Source organism: Macrotis lagotis, chromosome 5, assembly GCF_037893015.1.
Source record: "Macrotis lagotis isolate mMagLag1 chromosome 5, bilby.v1.9.chrom.fasta, whole genome shotgun sequence".
Lineage (NCBI taxonomy): Eukaryota > Metazoa > Chordata > Mammalia > Peramelemorphia > Peramelidae > Macrotis > Macrotis lagotis.
In genome coordinates, this window is record NC_133662.1 from 207579069 (window position 1) to 207589466 (window position 10398).

Consider the following 10398-nt stretch of genomic DNA (forward strand, 5'->3'; position numbering starts at 1 on the left):
TTTTTAAAGTATCAAAGAATAGGATCAAGCAGGGGGAAAAAGAGAAATAAAAAAATGTCCTCTAATTGTATCAATGAATCAAAGGGTGATGGCATAAAGCCATGTATGTATACTGGAAGGAGCATGCAAAGAATGAGATTGAATATACATTAAAAATAATAGAGAAGAAAAGTACATAGTTTAAACCAAGAAATTATCCTTAATAAGAAATAGATATTTCTATGCTTAGGAGGAAGGAAAATGTGATAGATGATGTTATTAATTTTTGAGGAATGCTGGAAGGGAGATGATGAAGCTCAAATCAGATTGAGTAATCATCTTAAGAAAAAAATCTAAGTAATCTATGATAAATTGTAGTGAGCATATGTGAATGGGGGTTTAATTGTGAGATAAAAAATGTAAAAATGATTTAGTCCATTCATAGGATTTCAATGGAAAAATAAAATTTGAAATCATCAAATCCAACTCACCCATTTCACAGATGAGAAAGATTTCAAAGAAATTGTGTGAGTTCACCACAAAGAGTAACAAAATCAAAATGTGATTTTAACTGTCTTCCTTTTCCCCTGATTTTAGGATCACTTTTCCAACTTTTATACCTTGGCAAAGGTTATTATTCTTGCCTAGAATTCACCTTCTTTTCATTTTGATACTTTGGATATTTATCTTCTTTCTATACTCAACTCAGCTCTCTTTACTTTCCCTTATTCCTATTGACAAGTCCTTCCTCATATCTCTTCCTCCTTAAATTATTTTATATTCACTTAAGTAATTCACCAAACCTCTTTTGGCCTCAGTTTCTTGAATTATGAAATGAACAGGTGGATTAGATATCTAGTTCTGGTAAGGCAGGGTGATAGAATGAAAAAGATTATTTAAGGCCACATTTTGTTTCATTAAAATTCATGGGATGGGAGGTGAGACTAAACAAAGATGACAGAAGAAAGGTCTACTGCACTGGGGATCACCCAGTGATAGAGAATAGTGCCAGCACAGGAAACACCTGAGCAAGACTGTGCAAGCCCACTCATTGTGTACCAGGAGCAGGTCTTGGTAGCACTTGAATTGCAGCAATGGAATCTGGAGCTCTCATTCCATAGGTGGTAGAAGGTTTGGATATCTGTTTAGGATTTCAGAATAAGGATTCCTTTATTGGAATAGATTCAGGAATCCATTGCATTGCACATACCCAGATCTATACCACAATCCTGGATCATAGTACCAAGGTGAGGAAAAGAACTAGTATACCAGAGCTTGAAGTCACAGGAGAGAAGAAACCCTGATCGATGATCCAGGACAGAAAAGAATGCTTATGGTGGCAAACAGATTGGAATACAGACTAGAATAGTAAAGACACTCTCCTTAGAAGAACTGAAAACTAACAACCTCTGTGAACTAGCACTGAAGACAGCTTACATAATAAATTGGAAGTTCTAACAACAGGAATAAAGTCTAATTTTAACAGCAAGTTTTAAGTAAAAAAATAGGCTTGAAAAATTGACCAAATAAAAATTTGGCTACATCCAAATCCTTAAAGAAAAATATAAATTGCTCTCAGCCCCTAAAACAATTACTGGAACAGGTCAAAAAGGATTTTAAAAATTAAATTAATGGGAAAAAAAATTTGGAAAAGAAATGAGAGATACAACAAAATGATGATAAAAGATTAAACCAATTGATAAAGGAGGCAAAAAAACTTGCAGAAGAAAATAATACCTTAAAAAGGACTATAGGAAAAATGATAAAAGAGGCAAAAAATTCAAAGAAGAGAAAAATTTCTTAAAAAAACAGAATTGACAATCCTGAAAAAGATGTATGAAAGCTCACTGAACAAAATAATTCTTTAAAAATCAATTTGGACAAGTAGAAGCTAATGACTCCATAAGACATCAAGAAATAATAAAATAAAGTCAAAATGAGAAAAAAAGAAGAAAATATGAAACATCTTATCAGATTAAAAATGATCTAGAAGACAGATTGAATAGAGATAATTTAAAATCCTTAAAACTTATCTGAAGTAGCATCCTATACCTGTCAGATTGGCTAATATAAGAAAAAAAATGACAAATGTTGGAAGGAGTATGGTAAAATTGAGACCCTGATGCTTTATTGTTGGTGTTGTGAACTGATCCAGCCATTTTGGAGAGCATTTTGATGCTATAACAAAAGGGCCATCAAACCCTTTGACACAGCTATACCACTAACACTAATAGATCTATTTGACAATGAGATAGTACAAAAAGCAAAACGATCTATTTGTGCAAAAATATATGTGGTAAAGAATTGGAAATTGAAGGCATGCCCATAAATTGGGGATAGCTGAACAAGTCGTAGTAAGTAATTGTGATGAAATACTATTGTGTTGCTGCTATTGCTGCTGCTTGTCCTTGCTCTCAAAGAAGACTTTGATATCAGGTAGGTGATGCCATGACATGAATTGGGTTTGAGTTGGGGGGGAGGGAGGTTGTGCTAAGTCACCAGCCTCACTTTCTCATCTGGAATCATCTGAGTCCAGTGATAAGATATGAATTAGGATGACTGGAGATGGTCCTGGATGCAAGGCAATTAGGGTTAAGTGACTTGTTCAGTCATACCGTTAGTGTCAAGTGTCTGAAACCAGATTCAAATTGCCATCCTCCTGACTCCAAGACTCAGTGCTCTATCTATCTGCTGCATAGTTTCAGAAAAATTCTGGAAAGGCATATTTTTTCCAGTAATGTTAGTATTTTGGATATGATAATAGGGAATTAGAGGTCAGTAGAGCGTATTAGGAAAGATAAGTAGATTTGAGAATCATCAACATAGAGGTGATTATTAAATGCATGGAGCTGATGAAATCACCAAATAAAATACTATTTAGAGGGAGAAGGGAAGAGGTTCTAGGAAAGAACCCTGAGGCAACATCTATCATTAGAGGGCATAAATTAGAAGATAAGACAGAAAATGAGATGGGGGAAGAACACCTAAAAAAAGGAGTATATCAGGGTTGAGAGAATGATTGAAAGTGTTAAAAGTTACAGAGAAGTCAACAATGAGAAATGAGAAATTGTTATTGGATCTGATAACTAAGAGATCATTAGTAATACTGGGAAACAGTTTAAGTGCAATGGTTAGGTCAGAAGCTGAATTGTAAAGATTTAAGAGAAGAGAGGAAAGAATGTATTAGCATCTATTACAGATAACCTTTTTTTCCCTTAGTTTTTGCAAGGCAGTGGGGTTAAGTGGCTTGCCCAAGGCCACACAGCTAGGTAATTATTAAGTGTCTGAGGCCAGATTTGAACTCAGGTACTCCTGACTCCAAGGCTAGTGCTCTATCCACTGCGCCACCTAGCCACCCCTTACAGATAACCTTTTCAATGATCCAATGATTTCCTCAGGATGCATAACTGTAACTTTATGAATGTTCACATGTTCTATACCTGAGTAGAACACAATTGAACTGATGGAATGCATGGCTTATTTCTACCTTCATGTCCCTGGCACCAAGGTGCTCTAAAAATGTTAAGAAAAATTTAAATTTAATTGATTTACTTTGTTCTTGTAGTAGCATGGAGTATGTGAACGAGGTGGCAAATGACCATATTTTTATAGAACACTGCCCTCCCATATATCTGTAACTTTCATGCCTCACCCATGGGTCATTTTCAATTTTATTTTAAATTCTCTTATCCACAGTTCAATTTCTTTTAAATCAGTCTAATTTCTTTTACACTCTAAGCCTGTGAGCCTCTGCTAAGTCTCAGAGTTGTTTTAATTCCAGCTCCAAATTAAGATTTAAGGTATAGTCAATGGTTTAAATCAGACTAGAAATCAGCTGGGATAGTTCCATCGTTGTCATGACAGCCATGAGATTCTAAGCTAATTTACTTTAGTGGTTGGGTATTAAAATGACTCATTAAAATAAACATAACGAAGTCTAAGTTCAGGAAAGGGAAAGAAATCTACTTTAGTTGGGATGCATTTGCTGCAGTATTTAACTGCTTTCCTTCTTTTTACACAGAACATTCTCAAAGAAAAGTAGATTTGTAGTAGTATACCGAAATGATTTATATATTGGAATCAAATGTACTTCTTAAACATGGAAGGGAAAGATATTTCAGATGGAAAAATGGCTAGCTCAATGGATTCTGAGACAAGGAGGTAATTCTTTGCTGAGTTAGAAAAACTGAGGCTAGGGACACTTTAGTTGTTTTATTCAATAATTTGTATTGGAAAAATTATTGTAATTATAGTCAAGTTCTTACTCTGCCAATAAATGCTGTAATCTTGGGTTGTTTACAGAAGCACTCTGAGCTAAAGTTTTCTCGATTTTATAATAGGTATAATCAAATTTACTTTAAGGGTTATATTTCTCAAAGAAGACAATATAGCAAAAATAATTGAAAGTGATTCATAAAATATAAGTCACAAAAGGAATCAAAATTAATATCATTAATAAAATCTTGCCACAAATAATCAGCTATGAGAAAAAGTGGGAGGAGATAAAAAAGAAAATTGAGGGAGAGACAGAGAGAGAGAGAGAGACAGAGAAGCAGAAAGAGAGAAATGAGGAGTTAGAGAGAAAAAGAAATAGAGACATTTCAGGTTTTTTAAGCTTTCTTTTGGTTTAGCCTCAACCCAAATGTAGCAGCAAATGATAACTGAAGTCAAGGTGGTTTAATTAATTGAGAATTGTCAAGGGAGCAAAAGTGTAGGTTTGAGAAGAGGCAAATAAAGAAATGTTATGGTACACTCACTGCAAATGGAGAGAGCAATAATAGCAACAATAAACAAAACAAAAAACCTAATCACTATTTCACTATAATGACCAAGTTTATTCTTAAAGAAGAAACAAGAGAATATTCAATACATGGGGAAATATGGGTGTGATTGATTACATATTCATTTTGATTTGCTTGATTTTATTTGGTTGACTTTATTTACAGTATCTCCATTATTCAGTTCAGTGGTTTGCACATCATAAGGATTTACTAAATGTTCATGAAAACAATAAATGTAAAATGGATGTTGGGAAGGATGAATATTAAGATTTTGAATATTATATATGAAACTTTTGAAAAAAATTATATTAGTAGCTGAGAAAATAGGTGTTAAAACTTTTACAATAGAGTAATGATAAACATCAAAAAGATATAATTTTCATAGATGGGACATTGGGTTTAAATGCAAAGAGCCTTGATTGTTTGGTAGACCAGCAGCAACTCTATTTGGCCATCTAAATATTTTATCTATGTCTAATATATTTAGCCCATTATTTTGTGACATCTTATTATTAAGTAGTAATTATACATAAATGAGAGATTCATTACTTATGACATGTCAGAGATGTATTAGCTCTTAACTGATCAAGTTTAACAGAGTAGAATTAGGGATAATTTTCCCTCCCTATGTCCAATTTGGTAATTTAAATTACCCAAGGGAAGAATTTTATAAAGTCTTTGAATAAAGGTTATAAATGAAAAGGACTAGAACATGTACAAATCAGACATACAGATTTAGGGATTATTTTATTTGGAAAATAATAATTGAAGCAAAATATCAAGAGAGAAATTTATGTCCAATTTTTTGAATAATTAAGGGTTATCATTTAACAAATGCCATTAATTATCTTCACTACTATCCTCCTACAATTCTAAAACTTTATAGCATCATAGTATTTACAATGAAGCTGACTTTAGCAGTTATCTATTTTCAAACAAGTCATTTAATGGAGGGAATTGAGGCTGAGACGGGAAATATCTTGCTCAAGGTTGTATAGGTATGAGTCAACTAAGTTTTGCAATAAGTAAAATGTTGGTATTGGAATCAGGAAGACCTGAAATCAAAGATTGCCACACATCCTTTCAAGTGTTATGATATTGGGCTAATACCATAACCTCTCTCAGACTTGTTTAATCATCTGCAAAATAGTGTAATCATAGTAACTTCCTTGCAGGGTAACATTTGAAGATCAAATGAGATAACTCATATAAAACATTCTGCAAACTTTAAAACACTGTCTAAATGGTACTGATTGTTACAATTAGTAGAACAAAGATCTAGACCCAATATACTTTTCTTTATAATTCTTATTCTCACAAAATAGTGACAATCAAGAATAAAGTTATGACTAACAGAAAATGTCCTAAATGTTTGAACTCTATTGGAATTATTTGATATTTTGTTACATTATTAATTTTAGTAGTGGTGATTTTGTGTGTGTGTGTGTGTGTGTGTGTGTGTGTGTGTGTGTGTGTGTGTGTTCTAATGTGGCTAAGTCCATTCATGGAAATTAATTGCTATCTGCTTTATACTCTCCACACTATTATTTAGCCACAATTCCCATTAGAAATATGTGTTCTTGGGGTGAAGTCAAAATGACAGAGTGAAGGCAGGAAATCCCAGAAGCCATCCCAAGACTACTCCAAATGCCTTTAAAATTATGACTCTAACCAAATTCTAGATAAGTGGAACCCACAGAAAGACTGAGAGAAGCAATTTTCTAGTTCAAGACAACTGGGAAGGACCACAGGAAGGGTTTATTCCACTGGAATTGGAAAGAGTCACAGCACAATCAGGGCCTTCACCAGCCACTGGAGCAACATTGGCTTCAATCATCCAGGAACAGCCCATGGGGCACCTAGATCCCTGGGGGCTATTGGATCTGTGACAGCAGGGCTGCTTCCAGACCTCTCTGTCCAGGGATTGCTAAGGAGAACTTGGAAGGTCAGAGGGAAAACTCTGCTGCTCCAGAATAAGCAGGGAGCCTTCAGAACACTCAGTCTATGGATGATAAGGCCAGGGAGATAGCAAAGGTTTCTCTGCTATCCCTGGTACAAGACTCTGTTGCTTTGTCCATACTTAGATTCAGGTCACAACCTTTATGAAGCAAGGACCCTCCTCAAAATTTCAGGGCAGAGAGGAGTGCTTGTGGTCATCCACAGACCAGAGCATAGTCAATCAAAGTGTCTCATAAGACCTCGAAGGAATTGAAGTTCCTGGGTTGGGGGTATGTATGCAAAAACCCTCAAAAGTTCGAGAAAGTGAATCCTCCACCCTAGAAGCAGAGCAGCACCTTAACAAAGAGTTAAAATCAAGTCATAGACTAGGGAAATGAGCAAACACCAGAAAAAAAAAGAATTTGACTATAGACAATTATTTTGTTTCCATGGATCCAAAATACACTCTTGGAAGATGACAAAGTCAAAGGTTCTATATTCAAAACCTCCAAGAAAAAATACGAATTTGTCTCAGACTTTGGAAGAATTCAAAACAGATTTTGAAAATGAAGTAAGGGAGGTAGAGGATAAATTGGAAGAGAAATAAGAAAGATGTGGGAATATCATGAAAAACAAGTCAGCAAGGTGGTGAAAGAGATATAAAAAAGTACTGAAGAAAATAACATCTTAAAAACCAGTTTAGATGAAATGTAACAAAAAGAAGTCTTAAAGGAAAATGAGGAGAAGAATGCCTTAAAAAGCAGAATTGGCCAGATGGAAAAGGAGATAGAAAAAGCTCTCTGAAGAAAATAATTCCTTCAAATGCAGAATGCAGCTAAGGGAAGCTGATGACTTTGTGATTAATCAAGAAACAATAAAACAAAACCAAGAGAATGAAAACCTAGAGGAAATTGTGAAATATCTCATAGTAAAAACAATTGCCCTAGAAAATAGATCCTAAAGAGATAACTTAAAAATTATTGAGCTACATGAAAATCATGACCAGGAAAAGAGCCTAGACTTCATTTTTCAAAAATATTCCCCAGGAAAATTACCCTGATATCCTAGAAGAAGAGGATAAAATAGAAATTGAGGGAATTCATTTATCACCTCCTGAAAAAGATCCCCAAATATAAAGTCCTAGGAATATTATAGGCAAAGTCCAGAACTCCCAAGTCAAAGAGAAACTATTACAAATAGCCAGAAAGAAACAATTCAAATATCATGTGCTACACAGGATTTAGTAGCTTCTCCATTAAGGACTCATAGGCCTTAGAATATGATATTCTGGGAGGCAGGGGAGCTTGAATTACAGCTGAGAAACAACTACCCTGCAAAAATGAACACACTCCTTCAGAGGAAATTCAATGACACAGGGAAATTTCAAACTTTCCAGTTGTAATGACCCAAGTTGAACAGAAAGTTTGATCTCCAAGAATAAGACTCAGGAGTAGCATACAGAGGATAGACAGGTGGGGCAAATTATGAGGGATTTAATGATGTTGAACTGCTTGTATTCCTGCAACTGACAGTTCAAATGAACCTTCTCATTTATTAAGGCAGTTAGAAGCAGAATATATGGATAAGTCAAAGGAAGGAGCTGTATATGAAGGTATAACATATTATAAAGATGGAGGTAATGGATAAGAAAGGAATGTGCTGGGAGAAAGGGAAAGGAGAGGCAGAATGAGTAAAGATATTTTTTTTATAAAAGAGGCAAGAAAAAATATTTACAATGAAGTGGAAGGGGGAAAATGAGGGGGACTGATTGACCCTTCATTCTCCTCAGAAATGTCTCAGAGAAGAAATAACATACACACTCAATGGAGTATAAAAATCTATCTTACCCTAGAGGAAAAAAGGAGGGGGGGGAATAGACAGAGAAGGGGGGGGTTATAGGTAATAGAAGAGAGGAAAGATTATGGGAGAGGATAGTCAGATACAAGGTACTTTTGAGGAGGGACAGGGTGAAAGGAGAAGGGAATAGAATAAATGGGGGTAGGGAGAAACGGGATGGAGGAAAAGACAGCTAACAGTAGTAACTGTGTGAAAAAAATATTGAAGCACTTTCTCTGATGGACTTATGATAAAGAAAGTGTTCCATCCCAAAGACAGAACTGATGGCATCTGAATACAGATGGAAGCACACTTTTTTTCTTTCATTTTATTTTTCTTGAGGTTTCTCTTTGTGGTAGGGGAGTGGGGATTATATCTATTACAAGCCTATTGTAGTAATGTGAAAAAATAAATGAATAAATTAAAAAAGAAATAAATATTGATATTCTACCTCCATTCCACCCCACCCCAAATAAAATATGTGCTCTTAGCTTTTGTGCCATTAAATTTCAATTATTTGACTGGGTGCTCTTGTTCTATATTTGATAAAAAGAGTATAGAAATATCTATAGATCTACATTTGATCTATAATTCTATATTTGACAAAAATAGGGTATAGAAATTATATCTATATATCTATGGCTGTATATATAGCTCTCTCTATATAGAAATAGATATATAGATACACATCTACTTTGTTCAAGTACCACTGAATTGAATGGTTCTAAAACTTCCACCCAACCAATTTTCTATAGCTTATTTATATTCCTATATCATCTGATAAAGGTTCAGCAACATCATCCTACTGGATGTTGAGCATTAAAAGTCTTAAGTGGAGGTGGCTAGGGGGTGCTTGATAGAGAACTGGCCCTGGCTTCAGGAGGACTTGAGTTCAAATCTGGCCTCAGATACTTAATAATTACCTAGCTGTGTGACCTTGGGCAAGTCACTTAACCCTATTTGCCTTGTTAAAAAAAAAAACCAAAACAAAACAAAAAGTCTCAAGTGAATAAGACTACTTTAAAAGTTCTATTTCGCTATGACCTACTCTCAATGTACTCACAAGGTACTTTAAGGTGCTGGCCAGCTCCATTAGAGTTTGACCCTCCTTGGACAGAGAAGATCGGGTATGACAAGGCTATACCATTTAACCCTAATTCTGAGGGTGCAAATTGAAATATGAATTTGGACTCATCAATAGATGAACACTAGTGCCCCTTCCCTCCCCTTCTTCCAGGAAGAAAAATAAATGTGGGCTTATTCTTCATTCACAGTTGAGGCAGCTAGATGCCAGAATGAATAGAACACTCTCTTTGGAGTCAGAAGGAAAGGAACTCAAATTTGACCTCAGACATTTAACATTTACTAACTATTTGAGCTTTGGGTAAATAATTTAACCTTCTTTTCCTCACATCCCCAGGTCATCTTCAGTCATCCTGATGAACATCTGGCCATTGGACTCAGATAATTTTAGAGGAGAAAGTGAGTCTGATGACTTAACACAGTCCCCCCCCCCCAACTTCATGAAAATCCAGTTCACTTGCTTAGCATGGTTTCACCTCCCTGATGTCATGCTCTTTTTTGAGGACAAAGGATAAGCATTATCATCATCATCATCATCATCATCATTGTTGTCGTCGTCGTCGTCATTTATAGTGTTGTGGTGAGACCTTCTTTGAGTCAATAGAGGAAGAACCCACTTGACAGGAACCTTTGATGAAGGAGGAAGACATTGCAAATTGTCCCATCACCTGGATTCCACCATCAGTGTCCTGGGGCAATCACTTTCCCCATCTTCAGGAAAGTCCCCTGCTGACCATTCAGCAGTCAAGAAAGGGAGCAAGAAAAACATTTGACAGAGGCT